The following is a 26404-nucleotide window of genomic DNA, read 5'->3' as shown; positions in this document are numbered from 1 at the left end:
GTTGGAGTCTTGCAGTGCCAGGTGTCTGACAGAAGCATCATATAGACAGTTTCAATTTTGCCTGTGCAAGTCCAGAACTCTCAGACTGAGTTCCTCATGTGTAGGGTCAAAACATCCCAGGACCCATGTGTAGGCATCTTTATGAGATTTCTGCCTGGACACCAGTGGCATGGTAACAAGGCAGCCATGCCTGCATCCTTCTCCCCATGCAGGTTTCATTCAGTCAACATATTTATAATTCTGACAGGCAGATAATGTGTTTATGAATGAAGACTTAAAAGTGTGTGAAGAACTGTTCTGATTGGGCACTGGACAACAAAGAAAGAATGTAGAGGAATCTTTGTTGTTTTTTTATTTAAAGATTATCTTTAGAATATCCTTATTCCTAATGACTCATTTCTTTCCACCCCCACCCCCTTTTTTTTGTTTTTTGTTTGTTTGTATGTTGGACTTGTATGTAGGCACCAACACATTGTATGGGGCATTGTGCTCATCAGTTATGTCTCGTGCTTACTCAGACAGACAGCAAATAATGTGATGTACATAGCTGGGAATGTACCGCATCAAAATGGTGACAGATTTGAAAGAATACCCCCAATATATAAACAGAAGCCTTGCACTGAAGACTGGTGTTTAATCCCCACCCCACTGCCCCTCAACGGTTCCTTCCATGAAGAGTCCTCATCAACAGTTGTTCTGGTAGAAGATTTTTGGGGGGTCTGTGAAAGGAAGCAAACCTGATCTACTCTCCACAGTGTGAAACAGCCGTTGCTTTCACTTGTGCCTGTACTTGCCATACTTGTGATGTGGTGGGCCTGTTGATCAGTGAAAACCACCACATGGTTAGGGTCTTTCAGCTTTCTTCTCTTCTCTCCTCTCCGCGTTGGAGGATTCTGTCTCCGTGCTCTTCCGTTTCCCTTACTCCTCCCCCCCACCCCACCTTCTTAACTTCCAGCAGCTTTGGAGAATCTTAGAACAGTCTTTCAGCAGCCCTCCTCCGTTGCTTCCTTTTCTCCTATGACCTTCACTGAAGAGGTTGAATGACTCTTCCTTCTCCGAACCCACCACCTTCCCTTCAGGATTTGTCTCTATCTTCTGTCCCTTTTTTTTTTCTTTTATTTTCAGAATTGTAGCACTTTTTTTTCCTTCCCTGTGGGATATTCACCCCACCCCACCCTCCTCCCTGTGAGTTTGTTGTTGTTTTCACACTGTCATAATCTGCATACCAACCGGATTTCAAATGTGATCATAAAATATGTCACTGTCATAATCTGACACTTGTTTGAAAGTCATTTTGTGAAAAAAAAAAAAAAAAAAAAAAGTCTTAGCAAATATAACTTATGTACTGGTAAGCTGAGGAAAAAAGAAATGCTGGGAAAAGGAGAAAAAGGTAGGCAAGGCCCAATATACTGTCTCAGATTTGCCTTGTTCAATCAGGTCAGCTGTCCTTTGTATCTACCTACCCAGAAGGGGGGAAAAAAAACGTATTTGGGTCGATGTTCCACCTTTCTCTTCTAAGTTCTAGTTCTATTTGTGCTAACACTCACCACATGATTCTTAAATGGGTGTTCCATTTATCATGTCTGTAATGATTATTTTGGGGAGGTTAAATTAGTCCTGACGAGAACTTTTTGCATTTGCTGTTCATACTGAAGAAGGCAAAGTTACAAGTCATGTTTGGTGAAGAGAATTGTGCATGGTTGGTTTGGATTATACTTACTTGCATTGCAGGTGCCAGTCACAGCTGTCACGGTGTGATCTACAGCAGCCAAAGACATGTAACAAAAGCACCGTTTGCCTCCAGAATGCCTGCCATAGTCAGATGCATTTAACTTTTACAGAGGAGTGATGGAACTGAATGGGGGTGGGGGGGGAAGGAACACTGGAAAAGTATAGTGTCATGAGCTGCCTCCCCCACTGTCTGCCAGTGGAAATAACCAGGTGTTCCTTTTTCATCGTATGAGGGTGCAGAGTTGATATGATAAACATTTTTTCAGTAAAGTTACGTTTGTTCTGATGAGGAAAGGAAGGTGGCAGAATGGTCAAGACGCTACTCTACCAACACAGTGTCCGTGAGGGTCTGGGTTTGACTCCTGCTCTCACCATTTCTTCCCCGGTGAAGCACACACTTGGTGTGCTGAAAAAGAACCCATGGCAACGTATGTTGTCCTCTGGCAAAATTCTGTTCAAGAAATCCACTCTGATAGGTACATAAATATATATATGCTTGAACCACTTTTCCCTTGTTGCCAAATAACCACCTTTTCTAAACACAATATTACTTTTATTAAAATTAACTCCTAACTGTAGTTTGATAACTACAATTTTGAAATTACTTAGCTTCTAATGCCAGTCTACTTATGAATAATGAAAATTTAAAAAAAAAAGGACGGTAGATTAGATATTCCCTCCTTTCATTTCTCTTGTACCATTTATATAATCAGTAAATTTGCCTCCACAATTCGTTCTAGTTTTAACTACATTATACATATTAACCCAGAACACAGAAAAATGTTTATCACATCAACTTTGCAGTAAGTTATAACAAGCACACTCAAAGAGACACACTCCAGAGAACAAGTTACACTGAATCGCCTTGTTTTCACAAAGTTGGAAATAAAGAACAGGAGTTTTAAAAAAGGGGGGCGTATTTTTTCTCAGCTATTTACCGAACATGCTTAATTTTTTAGGCAACATGCATTTTTGCACAATGTATGTTTGTCAGAGAAGTTTGGCAGTTAATGTTTCTGTTATTTACCAAGCATGAAGTTTGGAAGTTAATTTTTCTCAATTATTTACCAAGCATGACTTGCTTAACTTGGAAGGTGATGTGCATTTTTGCATGATGTATGTTTGTCAGAGAAGTTTGGAATGTTGAGAAATGATGTGGAGCAGCACAGTGTTTCTTATGCCATCACCTTTGAAATTTGCAGCATGATGTGTTTTCATTTCCTGCTGCTGGGTTCAGCAGAGAAAGGGAGAAAAGGAAGGGGGTGGATGGATCCGGATCAACCATAGCATCCATGCCACCACACACTTGTTTGTTACTTGGGGCCCATCTGTATTTTCTGTGCTGCCATTTAGTCAGGTGTAGTTTTGTCTTTTAGTGTTTTGTTGAAAGTGCCCTTTTTGGTCATTGGTGTGATTGAGGTGTGCTTGGATAATGCACATGATTTGTTTGTGTTTTTCAGACATAATTTTTGAAACGATTTGCACAGTATGAATACTGTAGTTCTTGTTGCACCTGGACCTATGTGTATTCCAGACCTATTATGCATGTTCCATATAGAAAAAGTTGTTGATCCCTAGAATCCAGCATTGTTCCATTGGTTGCGTTAAAACATTCCAAGATTACTTTGTGATCATCACCCGCTGACTATTCCATTATAACTGCATTCTTTTTTTTCTCTGATGATAGGATTCAACAGATATTAATAACGAGAAAAAACAAAAGCCAAAGATAATGGAAGAGGCTCCTCCTCCCCTCCATTTTCAATCAGACGGTTGGGGTTTCATTTTGTCTTTAGCACCTGGTATCTACTTTTAAGATACCACCCCCCACTGTCATTCATAATAAGAGAAGAGTTAACATGTATGGTACTATGCACAGAATTTGAAATAATACTGCATTGGATGTCAATACTTTGTACAAAAATCAGGCCTGCTGTAGCTTTGCACGTCATGGTTTAAAAATATGTGGTGACAGTAGTGCATATATCGTCACTACTCAATTGAGGAAGTTACAAACTGATGAAGACTTGCTTTACAATGATGGCATGAGTTCTTTGAGCCAGTAAACCATTGGACACTTTCAGTTCTGTGGAGCATTCTGCCTTTCTTGTTGACTGATCAGCTCCATAGGGGAGATACAGGAACGGAAACAGCATGGCTGACCCAAAAAACTAAAACCGTTGGTTCAATTTCATTCCATATTTGTAGTGGGAGAACCTGGAGGAGGACCAGTAAAAAAAAAATATATATATATATAAATAAATTTTTTTAAAGAGTAAAAAATAAATTGTTTTAAATGGGGGAAAAAAAATATATAAAACGTTGCAGAATTCTGTTGGGTGGATGTTTTTTTTTTAAGATACCACCAACTCATTGGATAAGGTCGTGGAATGTCAGTGGGTGAGGAGGGTTGGGATTACAGGTGATTGGTGCAGTTAGCCAGATTACAACTTCCATGTTTTGGGGCTTCCAGAATCAACGTGGGCCGGACCCCACTTGTTAGACTGGTGGACCCCCCCCCCCCCCCTTTTACTTTGTTGTCCCTCCACCTTCCACCACTCTCACCCAACCCATCTCCCCCTCCACTTTCACCTGGTTCATCTCTCTCCTGTCTGTACAGTTTGATTTCTCTGTAGAAATAAACAACTTTTTTCACACACCAACTTTGTGGCCTTTCTACCTGTGTGTGTGTGTGTGTCCTATCATGTTTGGGGGTGAAGGGGAAAGGTTTTTTTTTTGTTTTTTTTTCCATTAGTTTGAAATTGACTCCACTTGACAATGCAACTTAAAGATTTGTACCCTCATGAATAAAATGTTCTGAATAAATATTATTTATGTCAAGTTTTCTGTAAAAGTTTCAGTCCGTTTCAACCCATATCCCTTCCAACCTTGGCATGGAACACTATACTTGTCACAATACTGTTGCTGTGTTCAATGGGTCTTGGGAACCCCCTCCCCACCTCTATCCCAAAAGAGAAAAAAAAAAAGTATATAAAAACAAAAAACCACTAACAAACACTACAACAAAAAAGCATGTATACAAGCCTGCCTGCCCCTACAGACACTCAGGTCAGTACTAACTGACAAAAACAAAGAAGAAAGAACAAAATCATTTGGCCATCAAAGATGTTGCCACTGGCTGGTACAGATGCAGAATATTTGCAGAAAGTGGAAAATTTTACATGTGGTGTAAAAAGAAATGTTACAAGTCACATAAAAACCCAGTTTTTAATTCTTTTTTTTTTTCTTTTTAAGAAGATTAACAGTACAAGTCTATTATTATCATTATATACATTGTACACAGTACAAATGAAATGCTCTTGTGCAGCAAAACCTGTGTATCACATGCATGATCATCGAACGTAAACTTGATATATGAACACACACATGATATACACTTTCATATGCACATGCTCAAACTTGTACCTTGGCACATACGTTTACATGCTCACATCAAATACAGTAAGACTATTCTATCAGTGACAAAAAAAACTTATGGAGAAGGAAACAAAGGAGAACAAGACAAATAAAACTCCTCAGTTAGTGTGTTCAACTTCAGGTGATATTTCTCTGTTACATGACAGGTGGAAGCCTTCTTTCTTTTACTTTATAGACATCCAGATCTACTACCCTGTCTGTCTGGTTTCCATACTGGTGCTTGCTGGAAAAAATGCTCATGTTAAAAATTATTCACAGGTTCTCTCTTACACACACACACACACACACAGAGTTAATTTACAGACTCATTCTGTATGCACATATGAGTCAGTAAAAACTGCACAATGTTCAAATCTTCACCCCCAGAAATAAATCTATCTTTTTAAGTTTTTTTCAAACCATAGCTGAAAGGGTAGAAAAAATAGGATAATAAACAATGGCAATTATAATTATTACAATGAACAAACCCAGAACCGACCGACTGATTGGTATGGATACTTCAACAATGTCATTCTTGGTCAGAGACCAAGCTTTAAGAGCTTTACAAACATGTCATGCACATGACAGGCCGTTTACCTCTTACACCTCATCTCCTTCCTGTTCAATACGGCTGATGGACTAAATCAAATCAAAATCAAATCATGGTACTTAAGAGCCTCACCAACCACTAAGGCCATCTCAAGGCTATCACCATGTTAGCATCGACTTCCAAGCCATGGGTAAAAACAAAAACAAAAAAAACAATAAAAACTAATCACTGCTCCAATCTTTTCACTGGAAAAGTTTTTTTTTTTTAAATCTCCCATAAATCAAAACATTCAAATCTGATTAAATATGTTCACATCTTTCAATAAGTCCATTAGCGCCCATGAAAGGACATCTCAAAACAAAGTCTTCAGAGAATCTGCCGTGTAATGTTTGTTTAATGTCATGCAGATCCCAGCAGTCAATGAGCATGTGTTTCACAGTGAGAGGCTGTCACAGGGAATACATTGAGGGGCCTCCTCCCCTCTTAACAAGCAAGAATGAGTGAGAAAGTGTGCCCCGTTCGCTGTCTACACAACACAGATTCCTCCTTGTGGTTCTTCACAACCAGTGGGAGGATCTGGCTTAGGTCTGGACTGATGGACAAGATGGTCAGCGACAGCTCTGTGTTTAATTTTGAAACTACCTGGTTTTCAGGCGTTTTTATGTTGTGAAAGTTGTTGATGATCCTAGTTTTTTTTATTAATCTTCGTCGGCATGAACAATCATTATACCCTTGTTGTGTCAGTGCTAATTGCTTATCTTGTGCCCTCAAATGCTTCTTCAATGGGCGAGTCATTTTGCTCTTTATTACTTGATGCAGTACAATACTGCGCCAATGGTTTTCCAGGGCATTCCCCTTCATCCAAACATATCTTCCACTGATCGTTGTGGGGTTTTTTATGTGCCAATTTTGTGGATTTGATCTAAACTCGGGATTTGTGACTGAAATTGCTTTTCTTAGAGACAATTCCATATGTCGAAAATAAATGTTACATCAATTGCCAAAATTTGGAAGACACCTACGTGTGAAGTAGACACTTAATACTTTTTACACCATTGTTTACTCAACTGACGCAAGCACCAATTTCCTGACATTAGCAACTTCAGTGACTAAGTTGAGTATAGATATAATCCATTTCAACTTTTCATAAAATGACAAAAAGTAATAAATGAAGCGTTGCAACAATTTCATCTCTTCATACTTCATCAAACAAACCCTGATCCCTTTTGCCAAGTAACCTTCACAACCAAACAACCCTTCTTCTCCGCTACCACATACAAGTTCAAAGAGTCCCAGGGTTCCATGTCACATGGCAAGACCAAGACAAGGGTGGCAAAAATTACCTTCCCTGTGACCTTGAAGAAATATCATCCACTAGCCCAATAGCCCTTCCATGCAGCGACGACATGGCACTGACTGAAGTGACGATTTTCTTAAGTGACCAGAGACTAAAAATCACAGTTTACTATTCCACAAAGTCCTGATCCAAGGTTCAAGTTGTACACCCTGGGTAAATGAAGAATTTAAAACTCTCAAGGCACTAGTTGAGGGTCTGTACGACAAGCAAGCAGGTAAACAGACATCTGAGAAAGCAGGGTATGCATCTCCCTGCTCAGTTCTATGAGTTGAAGTCATCACCAATCATTGGCAGTGATGTTCCATCAGTCACTGCTCACGATTAGCGACAGTCAGAGCTGTGAAGGAATCAGATCATCACCTGATGTGTCTACCAGTGCCCAGGATGATCACAGCTTTGCGCTCACACAGACGAGTCAAGTTTCCTCTTCATCTGAGTCCCCGTCACTCCCATCACTACTGTCAATGTCTGTCTGTCTCCATCATCACTGCAAACTTCAGACACACAGGTTGTGCAGGACAATCCTCCTTCATTTGTCAAGAATGAAGATGGTGGCTCTCAGCTTGTGCCTCACTGGCAGCCAGAGCAGTGACCAATCTTCAAATATGTCCCTCCCAGGACCAGTCACACCAAAGCCTTCTAGTTTTTTGTTACGTCAGTTTTGTCTGAACATGCTTCAGAAAAAACTGGTGACATTGACATGAAAAGTGTACTTCTGAAAATCACTGAATTAGAAAACAAACTTGACAATGCATTAAGTGACAATCATGCAGTGAAATCGTACATAAACTGTTCTGTCTCCAGAATTTTTTTTTAATTTGTCATCTTTAGCTCTGGTTTGTCTTTATAGACGTCATGTACAACTGCCATTCTGAAGAGCGTGGTCACTCTAGCAATTCTCATTCCTTCTTCAAATCCCCTCAGTTCACATACGGTAAGCCTTTTCTCTTTCTTTGCATCATAAAGTAGATGTTCTATTTTTTGTTGCTGCAGATTATTGATATTTCTGACAAAGTAAGTGATTTTCTATCGCATCCTGTCAATCCTATTTGTGGATCTAATCCCAACTGACAAACTGATTAGGCATGTAGATCTGTAAGTCAGATTTCTGGCTGCTGCCAAAAACTTAACCTTTCTTTACTATTGAAATAGTTTCCAAAGGCACAGTTTTTGAAGCCTTGTTCATTTTTATGTATTGAAGTATCAAAAGATACATCTTTTCTGGGAAATTGACTTTTGGATGTTGTAAGTTTTGGTGTATTTTACCTCTGAAAAGCACAGTGTGTTCTTTCAATGTTCTGGTGCGCGGTGGTGCAACGGATCAGACTTTCATTATTTTCTGACATTACCATTTAGGTTTTGTTTTGGAAACCAAGTATCCTTTTTTTATTTTTCAGTTGTGTATTTTTCAGTTCTTCACCACTTCAGTTGACCTGCCATGTCACTGGGCTGCACTTTCATCATTAAAGAAAAAAACACCCACCAGATCTGACCCAGATTTGTCGTGTGATGTGCATGGTTGGTGGTTGCTGGTGGCACTTTCTGCATGACTGTCTACGAGGACATTGGAACTTGAGGCAGAAAATAAACTCCAAGCAATCCAAATTGGACAGTTTCACAACAAAACCACTCTGAATATGTAGACAAGCAGACCTAATTCCACCATGGATCATACTGTTGCAAATGTCTTGAGCATGTCAACAATGATAAAATGACTACTGACAATGACTTTCAAACCATCAAAAACTGTCGTAATTTAAACATCATCAAAGAACATAATGAAGAACATACACAAACTGTCATCTAACACTGTCACTACAAACTGCTTGCAGCAATCTGCCTTCAGCACTCTATCCAGTCTGTCAATACCTTAAAGAAAAACCAGTGTGCTGATCCAGGACTCCATCAGATTTGTCAATCTAAGACAGCTTACTACCCCCAGTACTTACATTCAAAGATCTGTGTGCCAGGAATGACATTCTCTGATCTGCAACATTGGCTTGACACCCTGGAGGAAAATAAATGTATACAGCATGTCAGTCACTATCCATGTGGGTATGAATGACTGCCCGAGTGGCTGCATTACAGAAACTACATGGAATGGAATTATTCCAAGTATTCATCACACATTTCCAATGGCATCTCTACACGAGACTTTGAAGACATTGTTGTGCCTATGAGAAATCGCTTTTGATACTCCTTCCAATCTCAACCATGACCAAGAATCTATAGAAGGCGGTAAAAAGGCAAACATATTCCCAACAGTTACAGTCAACATTCCCAGAGAATACAATCAAATCGTAACAAGAACCCATGCAACTTGTGACAGAAAACACTTCATACAAGTCCTACCCAAATGCATCCATGCTGCACTCTACACCAAAGACTTTGTGATGTGGTGCAAGGAAGAGCATGCTATCACTGCCACATCCAGAATGCTACAAGCAGCAGACAGGCTGATGGCATGGGCTGTCATGTTATGTGCTGCCATCAACAAGGAGAAGTCTTCCACAACACTTTTCACCTTGACATTGAAGCAAAAATTTGGACCCATCAAACTTGGTGAGACAACCTTGAGAAATGAAAGGGAGGCCACCTTCCTTGGCATCATCTTTGACAACAGACCTGGCGACCACAAATCCAGAAAGCAAAGGTCAGGTGGAAACTGTCATAAAATGTTGTGTATGTCATGCGCCTGTTGTGTGTTGTTGTTTTTTTTGTTTTGTTTTTTGTTGTTTCTTTGCAAAGAAGGCTCAGACTTACCTTCCCTGAAACCGTCATTCTGAAGCTAGCCAGACGCAAAGACGTCTCACCACAGAACATATTAAATAATATTTGCTGAGCATTGAGAATGCTGCTATAACTGGAGATGTCTCTCTACTACTGAGCGAGACTGTTTATGCTGTTGTGAGCAAGACGGTTTCCTTGGATTGGATGCAAGGTTTCACACCGACCTGGAGGAAATCTACTGCCTGGACAGAGAACGCCAGTCATCAGAAACCTGTATGCCGCCAAACAACCCGCACCACAGCGACATGGGATCCACAGTGACCCTGTCCTTGTTTTCTACAATCGGTTGATCTTATCAGTGACAATGTGACTTAGTGACACGGTACAGGCCAGTATCAACCACTTCTGTTTTTACAACGGCTCCTAGTCTGCTGTTTTTTTGTTTTTTATGTTGGGAACATTTGAAGGAACCAGCACATGTAATAAAAAGACTGTTATCTTAAAATAATAATCATAATAATACTAGTTGAGTGAGGTTTTTTAATGCTTCAATAAGTAGTTGAGACTCACACTCTTGTGTTTTCTTATTATTGTCTGTGCATGTGAATGTGTGGATGACTGCATGCCAAAACATGCACCTTCCTGACACATTGTTTATGTTATTCCCTTTATAATAGTTTATAATTATCCACATAACACATCCCGACAGAAACTAGCCATTCTGCGGAAGCTTGCTGGAACCAGCTGGGAGGAAATGAAGAGATACTCAAGCACTTTACCAGGGAGCAGTCAGGCCCCATCTTGAGTATGGCTCATCACCCTGGTCTACAGCAGCAAAGACCCACCAGCAATCCCTGGACAAGGTCCAAAACCAAGCCCTCCAGATCATCACTGGATCCATACAATCCACCCTAATCAAGGTCATGGAAGAAGTCACTGCTATACAGCCCATCCACCAGGGGAAAGAAGCAGTAATCATCATGGTTTTGGCAGAGACCTTCAAGCGCCTGCCTAAACATCCGATGAACAAGAGGATGCAGAACCTGACAAAGAACGATCTCAAGCACAGTAGCTCCATACATGAAAGCAAGAGACTTGCCAGGGTGCACCAGGCTGGCTTGCCATCTACCACAAGCCAGCTAAATCCCTCTGACATGCCGCAGCCATGGTAAGATGATTTTAAAATATTCACATATCCACAACAGTTTCTCAGGACACCCATGATGTCACTGCCAAATGCTCCATAACTGCTGAGAAGTACCCAAAGAATCCTGGATTCATGTGTACACCGACGGCTCAGCAACCAATACTGTGACTGATGGAGGAGCAGGTATACTCATCAAATCTCCTGAGGGACACATCTCCACGGCAGGGATAGCAACTGGGAAACACTGTTCCAACTACTCAGCTGAAATTCAGATCCTCGTGCAGGCTGCCGCCATGGTCATAGACTCAGAGCGATTGCCCCAGTGTGTCTTCCTCTCTGATGCACTGTCTGTTCTGGAGGCCCTTGCAGGAGACAAACATCCTCGCTTCATGGAAAGATTCCAGGAATTTGCCAAGTGAGGAAGAGCAAGAGGAAGTCAACCTGAAAACAACGCCAGCTTCACAGAGAAGAACACCCTCATGAGGGTAATTCTATGACCGAGAACCATAAGGGATGCATATCACCTTCTTGAACGCTGACAACAGGTTGTAATCATAAACAGGTGTCACCTGCTCCAGGTCTATGTCTAATACTGGTTTTCTGACCACATTGTTGTACAACTGTGCATTTTTCTTGTTTTTTCCTGCACAGCGATACTTCATCACGCCAGGTTCATGTAATCGCTCTTGATTTGAGCGACTGACCTTAGCTTGATGTTTCCTTCACTGCATTCGGGGGGGTGTTGGATCACTGATTTTGTTGCTGTACAGTACAGACATGGGTGGATTCCCTGTGCACCTGACATGCCATACAGTTTGGTCAAGAATTCATAATCTCCGAAGACAAAAACGCGTGTTTGTTTGCCTCTCCACTGCATTGTCTCAAGTTCAGTGATCTGGTCTTTGTATGGACCTAGTAGCCTTCTCAGGTTCTCTGGAGTGTCTTTGCATTCAGCAATATTAAAGACGCTAGTATTGAACTTTGAATTGGCACTGACTAGTCAGGTTTGCTACTTGGAGCATCAGTTTAAATGACCCACCACTATGATCACCACCAATCTTAATCCACATTTCATCCTCTGGAATGCTGCCATCATGCCATGACAGTCGACCGTGACTGTCATAATCATCCAGCAATTTGGTAACATAATCTGGGACATTCTTGATTCCTGCACACGGTGTTGGAACCAGCTCCATCTCCTTTGCATCCTTATTCTCATCTGGCCTTCTACTCCTCCATGCTGTGCTTTCAGTTGTGCTGCTTTTTCTTTCTTTTCACTGGCGTAATGTACCCCAAGCCTTCTGTAGAGACATTTCAGCGTTCTGTATTTTGTCAAACTGATGCCTAGTATTGAACGTGCTGTTGCACCTTCTTCTGCTGTTACAGACACTGGACCACATTGGGCCTCACTAAGGACCAGTTGTTTCCGTGCCTTACATGCTGTCTTCAGCCCTGTTGCTTAGCTGCATCTTGTTCCGTGTCTCCAGATACATTCAGCCGGATTTTGTTCATAACTTTTGCTCTCTTCTTTCTCAGTGGTGTTCGGGCCTGTGATGATCTTTTCCGGGGTTTCCTTATTTTTTGGAAGATGAGTGGTTGTCCACCAGTTTGGCACTTGATGGTCATTCTATCTTTGGACTTTGACAGCTTAATGTAGGCACATTTTGTGAAATACCTTTCCTCTGGTTTCGTCAATGGTGCCTTCAGACGACTCAAGGCCTCAGAATGTGATTTTTGAATGGAGACAGTGCTTTATCTACACCAACTCGCCTAAGCCGTTTAGGTGCAACTTTGAAATGTTTAACTGGCGCTGAAGTGGAATCCAAGGTGTCAGAAAAGGAAACGTCTTGAACAGGCTGGTGGTCTGGTTGGGGGCTTGGTCTTAAACTGAAACCTTTTTTTTGTTTTTTCTCTGGTCGTCCGCCTTTGCTCTGCTGTTGAAAATGTGAACAAGCTGCACACTGGCTGGCTGGGACACTGGGGTCAAAGTGACACCACAAATAAGACATTGTTTCAATATCTGCTGACGTGCGGGCTATTGTTGTGGATGCGTTTTCACGTTTTGGTAGAAACTGTAGCTTTGTGAAACAAGAAGCACAGATCGAGATTGAGTGCACTCCCTCCGTATCTTCCAACACATTCAAGCTGAAAAACCGGTTGATTTCTGAAGCAACACTGACACATGTTTTCCGTTGTTTGTTCCTATCTTTTTCTGATCTCTTGGACCTTCTCCCACACAGTCTGCATAAGGAATTTAAACGTTTTAAATGTTCAGATAGTGAATGATCACTTTGATCCATCTTGATGAAATTGACCCCCCAAAATAAAACCAACACGAACAAAACAGATAGTATTGACAAACAAGTACTTGTTGTTGAAACAACTACTACTTTCCACAATAAGAATGACAGACAACTGCTTGTTGCTACGACAAACTGATTCTACGACTTATCTCCATTTATACATAAGTAACGCTGATATACAAACAATTATTTGCTACAACAGTAACGGATTTATTCTACTTCATCATTATTCCAAATGACATACAACCATCTGTTACTTCAACAACTTACACCACTTTATTATTATTATTTGTATTGTTATTATCATTAAATAATATACCGTCTCAGATTAAAGCCAAAGAAATATTATGCCCCCGGCCCCAGCCACCCCTCCCTCTCCCAAGTGTGTCAGCATCAACACTCACCAGTGCACCGCGGGTGAGAAAACTTGCGCACGGGATCTTCACTGGCTGGCTCAGTGAACCCCAGCACACATCAGTTACACACACTTGAAATAACAAGTAAAATCTTTTGTCCCAAATTTTTCCAGCTTACACAAGACACATCAAACAACAAAATGTAGAAATATGTAGTTTCTGAAAACCTGATGTCAAAAATTACATCAGTTTTAACACCACTAAACACAGCATGCCCGCTCGATACACACACAACAGCACAGTGCGAAAGCGTGGGAAAGAAGCGGCGGGAAGGGAGAAAGAGGCCGTGAGTGGTACAAAGGTCTGGCACAAGCAAGCTTTAGTAGTGCCAAAGAACAGTTGAACTTAACAGTCAGATTTGGAAGAGGGTAAACTGCCGTGGCAGAAATCTGTGCAGCACAATCAGAATTGTTTTCTTTGTGGGGGAGGTCCACATGATAGACATATCGCTGCTTCCCCTGTGTACTGAGTCATAGCTGTAGGTGTCTATTCCCTCTCTCTCGTAGTTTGTTTCAAATCTGCACAGCAAACAGAAAAGAATTATACAGACAAAATAATACATTTTATCAAATAAATTAATAAATATACTGTTTTTTTTTTAATTTACATATACAACAAAGCATGTTTGTGACCCTCCACCAGGGAATGAGTCATTTTGCACCAGGTCTATTTTTAGTTGATATATCATTAATATACAATAAATGGGCTATGAAACAAACAAACAAAAAGTTTGTAAATTGGATGATACTGTGGTTAGTTATATGATTTGAAGTTCTGAACTCAGAGAAGAACAAGTATTGAGGAATCAAGGTATTCCTTGCAATCAGCTAACAGTCTAGGGGGCTTCAAACGCTCAGGAAAACCTGTAAGATGATGCCGTGCAGTGACAATACTGAGCGGTAACTGGAATGGCTCCTCCGCTGCATCCAGCAACGTTTTCAAGAAGACATTTCCAGAAGCATCTGACGTGAAGTTAACGTGAAAGACTTTCTTCATGCCTTTCACAGCCCTGAAGTAAGCGACTTTTCTCCTCCCCATCCTCTGTCCCAAGTATATGAGCACAATTGATGCCTGTGGTGGTGCTGGTGTTGATGACATGGCAAGTGTCAGTCAGGCAGTGTGATAATAATAATAATAATAATAATAATAATAATAATGGTATTTATATAGCGCTGAATCTTGTGCATAGACAAATCAAAGCGCTTTCGCACCAGTCATTCACATGCATGCATAACTCTAAAACTGGAGAAACTGAAGACAAGGAAGAGGCAGGGAAGTGTACTTCGTTTTGTTTGAATCACCACTTCAGGAGACCAAAACACCAAATTTGGTGTGGCCAGCAGGCATACAGTTGATAGTGACTGAAGTGTGAAGACCACGCATCACTCTCCAGGCCAGGTACCACAATGTGTACTTACTTTTTGTCACAATGCAGGTCCATATCCATTTCTCTGAAACCAAAACTTTCAACAAAAAAATGGTGCAGCAAAGGAATCACCATGCTGGATTCCTAAATGCTGGACATTCCTTCAACTATGAGGTAGTTCATCTGCTGTGGTAGCGAGCCCCTCACAACACACACCAAAGATGCCACATTTCCTGGCCACCAAAAAGTAAATAGGGCTGGGCTGTTGAGGGCTGCCCGGGAGATGAACCTCCTGGGCAAAATCAAAATTGTAAAGAAATCTGCCTGGCCAGCCATTTGCTTGATGAGGCTCAAGCTAACAGATGTTGGCAGCTGATGTGGCAACTTTGCTGCGCTCAACAAGGGTGTTGTAGAACTTGCAGTCATCCTCAACAACAAGCATGTTACATTTGAGCGTTTCTGTGAAGTCACAGATGATCACATTGATGAGTTACATGTTTTAAACACACTTTAAAGGCAAAGGAAACAATTACACCTAAATACTTCAATATGATATAGAAGAAAGCCTAAAGTTTACTATTAAGTAATTCTGAAATTGACAACCAATTCCTATCTGCCTAAAATCACTGGTTCTTGGAAAAGTTAGTCAGGTGCAAAGTGACTCATCCCATGGTGGAGGGTCTCAAGCAAAGAAAAAGAAAAGAGACTGAGAGAGAAATAAACATTCCCTAAACTAAAAGAAAGTACTCCATGGAATTCTTGTTTACCACTGGGTAAAGAGGTTTCCTTTTTTCTGGTCAGCAGTGAATGGTCAGATGACATAGAAGATGGGAAATGCAAAAAAAGAAGATAAAAGAAAAAAGAAAGAAAAATCTGAATCCAAAAGAGGCCCTGTGAGAACTTTCACCTGGGAGGTTATACTGACAGGACCACAGGGCTGACTGAACAGTGATGCCATGAGAAACGCAGAAAGAAATGTCATGTACAGACTGACCTGTTGAGAAAGGTTTCTTGCACAGGCAGCTTTTCTTGTGTGGAGCTGGTCTTGATGACAGGTGGCACTGTCCAGGACACTGTCCACTCACTCAGTTCTGTAGTCAGCACGTCCACAAGGGAGCGTCAGATCCATTGGTGGTGTCAGGGTGGCTGCTCGGTCTCTCCCCATCTGACAGTGCCAGATCAAAGGCCTGCCCAACAGTACAAGGCTATAATAACAATAATCATAACAACAGCAACAAATACCAAGCATGCACACTTATTAGAACTCCATGTTCTATTCAGTAGTGAAAAAGCATTAATAGTTCAGATCCTCAAGATATATCCACTAAAGGTACCTCAACTAACACTAAGTGCCTCCTGTGAATGCTGTACACAGCTGTTTTAGCCGTATCATAAACCTGTGTACAAAGAGTTCTCTCAATGTAACACTTAAAACATGAAGGGAAATAACCCCTTTAATGGGTCCGGCCCAAGGAGGAGATTGTCAAAATGTATTTATTTCTCCCTTTAATTGTTCCTGGTATCAGTTGGTGTCTCTTTTTACATACGAAAGCTCCCGAAGTTTATAAACCTGGACTATGCTATTCACTATGTTTCTTTGTGTTTCAATGGACAATCATTCCAAAAGGCTTCTGGCACTAACTATGAGTAATGAATATTCATATTCACTTTCAGGCTGTAAACATTCTGAAAACCAGTTTTGCTGTATTTTTGTGGTTTTATGTTCTGCAGTGTGTGTGTTTTCATTCTGTAACTCACTAATTGTGAATAATATATACAACCAAAAACAACATCAAATAATGTTAGTCACACCACAGCAAATGACCTAAGGAAAGAAAAGACCAAAAATCTTAAACTTTGAAATATTTCAATATATGACTGAGCAGTGAACAGTTACCGGACTTACCAAAGAAAGCAAAAATTTGCCTTAGCACACATTATTTGCAAAAAGGGAAGATAATACACAAGAGAATATCAGTATAGTTGATGGACAAAACATTTTTCACCACTACTTTAAAATATACCAATATCATCTGTAGGCAAAACAGACCTCCATCTGGGACAAAAAAAATTAGTGATCCAGACAGCCAAGTGTGAACATGAGTTCAGCAAATAATCCCTTCACATCCCATCCCCCAGCAGCTGCTTCCACATGCCCCACCACAAAAAAAACATGTCTGTAAAACACACAGTACATACTTCCATTACTGATCAAATCTTGAAATTATTTACAAAAGTTATCTAATATTATAGACGACACAGCTAACAAACAAAAAAAAAGTGTTAGGTCACCAGGCCACGTAACTGAGAAATCCGTCCCTTTGCTACTTTGCTTCCATTATGCTTCTATTATGACTGACCAGTTGAAACATTTGCCCTGGATGTCTTTCCTCTCTCTTTGCTACTTCACTTCCATTTTGACTGACAATTTGGAACATTTGCCCTGGATGTCTTAAGTCTGTACCCTCATCTCTGGTCTCCAACAGGTGAGTTCTTCAGGCAGTGCTTTTGTGAGTTCTGGGTCTGTGGTTTCCAACTCTGTGACTGGTTCTGCTCCACTGCCACTCTTTTCCAGCTTTACCGGCTCAGGCTGTTGAGAACCAGAAAATGTTATGATGCCCAATAAGACAATATTCATTATATTGTCAAGTCACATCAGTGTTTTGCAATATCACTCAACACAAAAATGATAGCACAGAAAATTATATAGTCCTTTGCAACTTGAATTTAAGATTACTCAAGTGCGTGTCACACTCACAAAGGAAATATTTTTACAGTCGGTATTTTCATCAACTGTTATGAAGATTTTCTGTGACTGTGAGTTTCCTCTGTGGACAGTGAAAGTGAATGAGGAATAAAATTTCTCAGAGATCTTGGTCTCAAGATCATTAGCAAGATTTGTTTTTGTCGTTTGTTTCTTTTTTTTCTTTTTTTTTTTTTTCAAAGAAACAGCACTGAATCTATATGTCCAATGCATTAAAGTTAGATAGATGATACCTGACACAAAGAAAGAAATGATATGAGAAAAACATAGAAAGAACCTGTAAATGAAACAAATAATAAGAATGACAGATATAAGCCTGTAATCTAACTTGCGCAAATCCAAGATGAAACTAACGCCTGTGCATGTCTTGCTGGGATAAAATGCAGAACTCGTTTTGAAAACAAGACTAAACTCCATGAACATAAGTATACTTTAGGGTATTTTTTCACACACACTGGAAATATACTGGAGGAGAAAAAGTAAAAACTTATTAAAAAATATATATATTCAGAAATGGAAACTAACAAATCTATGGGAAACCTGCAAGTCTAAATTAATCTAAAGTACACAGAAAGAGAAACATAAAACGTTGGGTGTTATTAGAGTGTCCCTCTTTATCGTTTTCTTGTCTAGAAAACCTGTGCTTTTGCTTTTTGTTAAATTGCTCTTCTGTATGCATGTTCGTGTGTGTATTTTTTTCTTTATATACACTGTATTATGAATAAATATCGCACACAAAAAACTTTACTCACCAGAAGCTCTGGATCCCCTGTATCGGACACAACTTCCTAAGAGGTCTGAAGAGCTTGTGCAGCTATCTGTTCCACTTCTGACATGGATACCTGATTTGGAAAACAGCAGAAGAAACTGTCCTCAACAAACCAATCCAGGCAAGAGCAGATGGAGAAGACACACTTACAATGACACTTTTTCTTTTTTTTTTAAAACATATTTCATCCTGCACCATGAATTCAATGTGATGTAAGTGTGTACATAAAGAACAAGGAACTTGCACTGACGAACCTACTTTCAGTTCCAGAGCAATGAAACCAGTTTGCCCTTTAACACAGAGATATGACTGTGTGTGTGTTGCAAGTGACCCTGGACAAATGAATATGTTCAAGAAAAAATAATAAACAGTGATAAAACAGAAGAAAAAAATCTTAACTAACCAGTTTTATTCAATTCACAATTAAGTTGCTTCAGCAATCACTTTACAACATGCACACCAAATTGTACAACAACCTATTCTGTATTCAGGAAGCACCCACATGCAAACACACATGCATACACATGTATATAATTACGCAATATATTTTTTTAGTTAGTTAAATAACAAGACAGAGAAAGGTGTTGAGTGGTAGAGCATTCAATTATGAAGCACATGTTCTGTGCTCAGTCTCAGCAAGGACCAGGGTTTTAAACTCCCCTTCTTTCATCCCCCTTGTGTGGTGGTCTGGGTGCTGATGTTTTGGATGAGACAATGAACTGAGGTGCTGTGTTTGCACACACAAAAGAATCAACAGCAAAATGAGAGATGTCACTGACAAAATTCTGTAGAAAAATCAACTTTGATTGGTAAAAGTAAGTATGTAAACACACAGAAGGAAGAAAAAGAAAACAAAAGTCTGGTGCCTGATTACAGTAATGCATTGTCATTTGGAAACATCAGCCCAAATTCCACACAGAAAAGTCTGCTATGACTAGAGTGTAAATGATTCCCAAAACAGCTCGATTTGAGTTAATATATATGCCTTTTAAATGTAAACTCTCTCACAATCTGTTTTGTTTAATATCACCAGCTTTCAGAAAAAAAAAAAAAATAAATAAAATAAAATAAAATAAAATAAATATATATATATATATATATATATATATGGCTGCTGATACTAGCAAGTAAATTTCAATGCAAAAGATGCTGTAATACACACAAACACACACACACACACACACACACATATGTACCTGCTTTGGGAGGATCATCCCAGGTCTGAGCAGCAAATTCAGCTTCCAGACAATTATTGTTCCATGTCAGCTGGCAATCTGAAGCTGATCTGCACACATATGATTTTTACCAACAATTGAACTCACATGCAGTCATTCACAATTTAATGCCAATTTGAGTATGAGCTTAAATGTCCAAAATCAAGTTCAGATCTTTTAAACTTGTCTGGATAACAATGCAACTAACAATTTAAGTTGCATCTGTTCATTGTGACAGTGATTCTCATAACATTTGCCTAACATTGTAAATAAATTGTCCACAGTCAAGCTGGGTGTACCAATACACAGTACACTAACAAAGTACTGTTACAGAGAACACTGTGAACAATATTAGTTCATTTATCAATATTGAGATTTTCAAAAAACTACCGTTACTGACTTTATATTGGTGTGTGTGTGCATGTGTGTGTGTGTGTGTGTGTGTGTGTGTGTGTGTACTGTTTTCGACCCAGTTCCAGTCTTCAGGATAACCATGGGTCAAACACATTATTCTAACAGTCAATGACAGTATTGATATTCGCCTGCAGCTTTTAACTGGCAAGGTACAGTCTACCAATGTAGTTGTTCGAGTTTGGTGTTGTCTGTCCAGTTGGGAGATGCTGACTCACATTAATTGGTCAGTTCAGTTCGACAGTTATCACCTTCAGTATTTTAGTTTGATGCCTGAACACAGTTCAAGGATTGCAGGAGCTGTCTTTGTTCAAGTGTCCCCTTTTGGTGAATGGCACCTGCTACACCTCACTGAGTGGCTACACCCTCATTTAACGTGTGTGTGCGTATGTGTGTGTGGATGCATGTGCATGTGTGCTTGCTTGTGTGAGTATGAGTGTGTATGTGTGTGTGTGTGTGTGTGTGTGTGTGTGTGTGTGTGTGTGTGTGTGATTCTCAGAGTTTTACTTTTACACCTGGAATAAAACCAGATAGGCACTGATTTATACCTGTTTCATCATATCTGTCCCATTTTTGATGTCATGTCCTGCTTCAATGTTTGAATTACATTCCAACATTTATGTTCATTCAACTGCAAGTCAGTCACTTTTCAAGATCACCGCAATATTTGGTTTGGCATTGCTAGTTGCTGAATGATGCCAGAAGTTGGCTGACTGAGTAGAAATTTTTTAGCAAAATCTATATGGACAAAATGTAGTTATCTTTTGTTTTAGGCATGTGCTTTTTGTGCTTCTTTTTTCTTTTTTTTCTTGCTTAAAAAACAAAAAGAAAAAGAAAAACAAAGCAGATGTGGTGAATACTATTATTATCAGTCCCAATGTCCTGAATTTGTTGAAAATAAAACAAATTGTCTCCCCCGAAAATGGAGTATGACTGCCTTCATCAGTACATGGTGGGGTAAAAACAGTCATACATGTAAAAACCCACTAGTGTACTATATGAGTGACCGTGGGAGTCACAGCCCAAGAACAAAGAAGTCTTCCTTGTATGTGAATCCTCTCTTTGTTGCATCAGTGTGTGTGTGTGTGTGTGTGTGTGTGTACGAGTTTTTCTTAAAGATGGCCAACTGTTCTATCTTATGTCAGAATGCTGCCATTGATAAAACTATTTTTCATTAACAATTATTGCTTCTCAACTTCAAACAAACTCAATCTTCACATTGGTTGGCAAGGTTTTATCCTCCTTGATAGTCAGTCTGTCAAGATCGGCATGTCTGTCTATGATTTGATTCTAAATTCTCATGATTGGTCAGGTACTGAATATCATCAAAGTGTCATCGACCCTAGTTCTTTGGCCCTTTCTGCCAGATTTGACTGGAAAATCAAACTGAGCGTCTAGTCCTTCAGAAGAGATGATTAACCGAAGTCCTGTGTGTTGCACGTACTTGGCGCACTGAAAAAGAACCCATGGCAACGAGGGTGTTGTCCTCTGGCAAAGTTCTGTGGAAGAATCCACTATGATAGGTACACAAATATATAATACAATATAACTTATAAACATGCACTCAAGGCCTAAGTAAATGCGTTGGGTTACGCTGCTGGTCAGGCATCTGCCTAGCTGATGTGGTGTAGCGTATACGGAATTGTCCGAACGCAGTGACGCCTCCTTGAGAAACTGAAACTGAACTCTCAGTAAGACCATGGGTCAAACAGTCACCAACCGTGTTCAGTCACCGACCGTGTTCCTCTTCTTTCTGGAAGTGCAACTTTACGATGGCGGCTGTGCAGGGTGTATTCTGCTGACGTGCAAGTTTAATCTGGTAGTGTTCGGTAGGGAGATGCTGACGGGCCTCTTCCTCAGCAGTTAGTTAATATTTTCGGTACTTGAGTTTGATCTCTCAAACAGTTCAAGGTTTGCGGGAGTTGATGTTGCCGGCAAGCGCCCCCTAGTTCCATCTGCAAGAGTGACCGACCTTTGGGGAAGCAGTTTCCGTCACGGCTCGTTGGCGATCTGTGTGCGTGCCTGTCTGCACCTTTTCACCTTCCCTCTTCCCCCTTTCTCTCTCCCTTCTATCCCCCCTATCTCTCTCTTCCTCTCTCCTTCACCACCCTCTCTCCTTCACCACCCTCTCTCTTTCCCGTATATGCTCAGTTTAACTGGGCGTATGCACGTGCATATCTGGAGATATGTGTGTGGCATACCCCTTCTGAACATTTTTTTTTTTTTTTTTTTTTTTTTTTTTAACTCTGAGCGAATTCAGAAATCTATCTGGTTCGGAGAGAAAGATCCCCCTGGGCTGTTGATGCCGAGCTTTGAGGAGAGACGGGTCGCCGTTTCAGCGTGTGTGCTGTTGGGTGCCGTCAGTGAAGTTGTGGGGCGTTTCCCTTGTCACCCCCTTACTCTGTATTGGTCTGTGTGGGTCTGTGTTTCACTCTGGGTCAGTGGTGTGCCTATTTACCTGGTGACAGGTGAGGGAGTCTGTCTTCGTAACATTAATTTAGTGATGTGACTTGTGATATTTGTTGACATCAGAGTGAGATTTAGGTTGCTTGTAAGGTTGGGGTGATGGTTTTTTTGTTTTGTTTTTTTTTTTGTTTGGTTGTTGTTTTTTTAGTGGAAATCTTTTAAATCCAGTATTCTTTTACTTATAAATATTTGGGGAGAATTAATAAAACTGTTGTGTTTAGGTGTAACATTTTTGCCATAGTTATATTCAGCTCGGATTGTTTCAAGGTTGTTTTCTTTATAATGGAGATTGTCTAATTGCAGTCTGTAAATTTTCCCATTTTTGTGGGGATGGAAATGTGATGTAATTGTGATGTAGCCTGACTGGTGCTGTTTCTATTATTCGTAACTAGCATGATGGAAACTGGAATATTGTTATTGCCATTTGAGCGGTTAGTCATAATGGACGCTTTGGACAGTGTGTTGGTTTAACCCTTTTATTATTTGGGAAAGCGAAAATAAACGGATCAAATACTTTTCACGGCGATAGTTTTGTACGCCGATGGCTCATGTAAAAGGTTATCCACTTGCTTTGTTCAGTGTTAAGAGATGGGGGGGGGGGGGGGGTACTCTTTTACAACTGGTAAAAAAACAACATAGTCTACAGAGCCAGTGGGGTTGTTACAGATTTTCCTTTTTTCCCCTCCCTGCCGTGCCACTGCCTTCAACGGGTCTCCAGGACACAAGTCTGGAACGGTCTTCGTTCCCCTTCTAACGTGTCCACCCCAAAACTCCCTCACTCTCGTTCCCGCTCCCACTTTCCCACTGTCCCTCTTGCCCGACCAGCTTCAGCCAGCAATCTACCAGCGTTGTCCGTCTTCGGATGTCAGTATGAGTCTGAACTCTGGCAGTGTGGTTGAGCAGAACTGGTGCTGCAGTTGACTGCAAATTGTAGAATTGTGCTGTGGTTAGACAGGTTTGTGTGTGTGTGTGTGTGTGTGTGTGTGTGTGTGTGTGTGTGTGTGTGTGTGTGATTGGTTTTGTGGCGTTTATTTATTTATTTTTGCATGACCACAGTAAAACGAGCTGAACTCTTCTGTGTCTCCGTGTTTGTGTTGTCGGGACGTTAGCTAGTCTGGGAAGGGATGGGGGTTCATGAGCAACCCCATACGGGTTGTGACAGTTTCCGTGAACGGCGTCTGCTATAACTTTCTTTTCACAACATTGTGATAAAACAATTAACTCTCGAACTAGTTCAATCGTATTATGCAAATAAACAATAAATACCTTTATAAACAACAGTGAATTAAACTCTCTCTCTCTCTCTCTCTCTCTTCTCTCTCTCTGACTTTCAGTAACACAACCGAACGGTACACTGACACACACACACACACACACACACACACACACACACACACACTGACACGCACGCACACACACAGAATCTGACAGAAGCGACACCTCACTGCATGATCGACTGCCGGAGAGAGTTTTAATGGTTCAGGTCGACTGATTACGATCGTGAATAGTCGATCAGTTCTGTCTGTGGTTGGCTGCATACGTTCCTATACCAAAGCAAGAAAACCACGCAGACAAGGCTCATGTTACTCTTTCAATACAAATTCAAAAACCAACTATGGCCAGTATGACGAACGATGTGACGAATATAGGTCTGTCTCCCCTCCCCCCATCTCCACTCCCCTCCCTCCACGCCTTCAGTTTCCCCCTCTGCAAAAGTCTCCATGTGTGTATGTACAGTGTGTGTGCTTGTGCCGGAGGTGAGGTGTTCAACTGATGTGTGCATGCCGTACCGACTGATGTCACGTGCGTGTTTTGCCGTGTGCTGACAGTGTGTACGCCGCGTGCGTGCGTCGTACATGTTAATTTCGTGGAGAAGCTACAAGGGGGTGCATTTTGTGCTTTTAGTGCTAAACTTCACCTCTTCAAAAAATATAACACACACACGCAGATATATATATATATATATATATATATATATATATATATATGTATATAATACACACACACACACACACACACACACACACACACACACACATAGTGTGTGTGTGTAGGGGAGAGGAGGGGTATACATAGGGTCAGTGTTTGTGTGTGGGCGCGCGCGCACTGCCACGCGTGGGAGCGTACTTGTGGTTACTAGTAAATGGGTGATGTATGTGGGGAGGGGGGGGGGGAGGGGTAAGGGAGCGGGGTGGACGTACGTATGAGTGGGTGGATGGGTGGATGTGGGTGCGTGCGCGCGTGAGAGAGAGAGAGAGTTGTGTGTGTGTGTGTGTGTGTGTGTGTGTGTGTGTGTGTGTGTGTGTGTGTGTGTGTGTGTGCGCGCGTGCGTGCATTCGACGGTGTATATGCACATGTGTGTATGTGTCTGTGTGTCTTTTTGTGTGTGTCGGCGTGTCTGTCAGTGTCTGTGTCCGTCTATGTTCAGTTTGTGTCTGTGTACAGTATGCATGGTTATGCATGCGTGTGGGTGTGAGCCGGGGGTGTTTCCGCGCGCGTAAGCCTTATGTGTGAGTACGTGCGTCAGTGTTTGAGTGTGGATGTACGTCATCATGCAAGTCAAGTTGTAAATAAATTGCGACGTTTCCGTTGACTGAAACAGATGGCGGCCCGGGGGAACCCCCAATGAGAATGACGTGAGGAACAATAGCAGATAAGGAGGAGGGAGGGGTGATGGTGGAAGGGTAGAAGAGACAATAGAAGCGGATATATGGTGCACTTGATTTATGACATGCAGGGAAATCCTGACACTACTGGCAGGTTAGTCTTCCCTGTGACAGGGCGCCACCTCGGGACTACGGTTGGAGTGTTCGTGTCAGCAGTTTGGGCCGTTCAGTACAGTTATCAGTTATGGAATTCATAAATCATAAATCATTTATTTGTCGTGAAACCCATCACGGGAATTATGAACACTAAAACTAAACACAGCAGATAGAAGCAATACTTTGTGAACACATGCAGCCGGATCTTCCATAAGAAATAGTTACGGACAGCGAACTTTAAAGCACTCATAGATATATCTTGCAGTTCTGGTTGAAAACAGCGAAATGGCAACAGAGAACTCGGAGTTTGGAGTATTGTGGTTTCAATTCCATCTGGCTAATAATGATTCGGAGTCGGGAATTAGCAGTCACAAGAGAGGGCGCCATGCATCTCAGAATCATGGTTGAGTGTGCGTGCTAGCTATCTGGGCATCAGTTCGTGTCTGACTCATCTGGGGGTCGGTCGCTAAAACATCACAGCTCGCGTCACTTGGTTGATGCGAGTTTTTGTTCGAGTTACTGATTTCAGTTCTAATCGGTGGAGCTCGCGTCAGTTTGTTTATTTTCTAATCGTGGTCTTCGCGCGAGTGGTTTCGTATTAAAAAAAAAAAACTTTATGGAATAGCCTACCTGTTCCATGATAAAATATACCTATATCCCGGTACTGCCTGTGTTGGCGTCAGCCCTGTGCTCTCTTCAGTCCCCTCTCTCCACGTCACAGAGATATAAATGTAAACGTACCTTGCTCTTGACCGCAGACGCGCAGGTACGCACCCTCGTACATTGAAAGAAAGGAGAGAGAGAGAGATTCAGATAAAGGCCTTAGCCCCATACTGAAGGGGCTAATACAAAGGAATATAATATATAATTTTCATCAACAAAGGTAGCAGTTAACAGGCATAAGGTCTGCAAACGAACATTAAGAGACTGCAGTGCGTAGCCTCTTGCTTGCTTCATAAATATACATAGCTAAATTAAAAAGAACTGTCTCATTTCTTGTT

At 41.0% G+C, this 26404-nt stretch overlaps 1 long non-coding RNA gene across 1 annotated transcript; it reads right to left on the bottom strand.

The window, feature by feature from the left end:
- Window positions 1–4956: 4956 nt before the first annotated feature.
- Window positions 4957–22107, bottom strand: LOC143279700 (uncharacterized). Its single transcript, XR_013054943.1, has 6 exons — window positions 21896–22107; window positions 19747–19835; window positions 18534–18623; window positions 17482–17607; window positions 16012–16204; window positions 4957–14169 (listed from the first exon to the last, which is right to left on the bottom strand). It is a non-coding gene; the product is annotated as an uncharacterized LOC143279700 (long non-coding RNA).
- Between the last annotated feature and the right edge of the window lie 4297 nt (window positions 22108–26404).

The sequence above is a fragment of the Babylonia areolata genome, chromosome 3 (genome assembly GCF_041734735.1).
Source record: "Babylonia areolata isolate BAREFJ2019XMU chromosome 3, ASM4173473v1, whole genome shotgun sequence".
Lineage (NCBI taxonomy): Eukaryota > Metazoa > Mollusca > Gastropoda > Neogastropoda > Buccinidae > Babylonia > Babylonia areolata.
Note: the sequence above shows the minus strand (reverse complement) of the source record. Positions and strands in the feature narration are given on the sequence as shown.